Source organism: Eurypyga helias, unplaced genomic scaffold, assembly GCF_000690775.1.
Source record: "Eurypyga helias isolate BGI_N326 unplaced genomic scaffold, ASM69077v1 scaffold24165, whole genome shotgun sequence".
NCBI classification, from domain to species: Eukaryota; Metazoa; Chordata; class Aves; order Eurypygiformes; family Eurypygidae; genus Eurypyga; species Eurypyga helias.
The window spans coordinates 1-368 of NW_010253708.1; positions in this window are offsets into that span (position 1 = coordinate 1).

Consider the following 368-nt stretch of genomic DNA (forward strand, 5'->3'; position numbering starts at 1 on the left):
CGTCCCCTCGCCGGGCCGAAGGGCTCTGACCCGCGCGCGCGCGCGCACGCGCACGCCTGTTAATTCGAGCAGCCGTGCTCCCGAGGGAAAATCACTTTGCCAAAATGTTTACAAGTTAAATGTCTTCATCGTCTCCAGCCAGGGCGCAGCCCCCACGGTACGCGCTCTGCCGTGTGGCTGCCGCTCAAAGGAGGAGTTCGGCCCTGGCCTCGCACACCCCTCGGCTGCGTGCTTCCTGGGGAAGAAAACCTGCCTTCTTTGCTGAAAAGGAGCTCTCTAAAGAGAAGCGGTTTGGCTGCATACACCAGGGGGTTGCATGGCAGCCACACCCCTGACATTACAATGATTTCTGTAAAAGGCCCTAGATA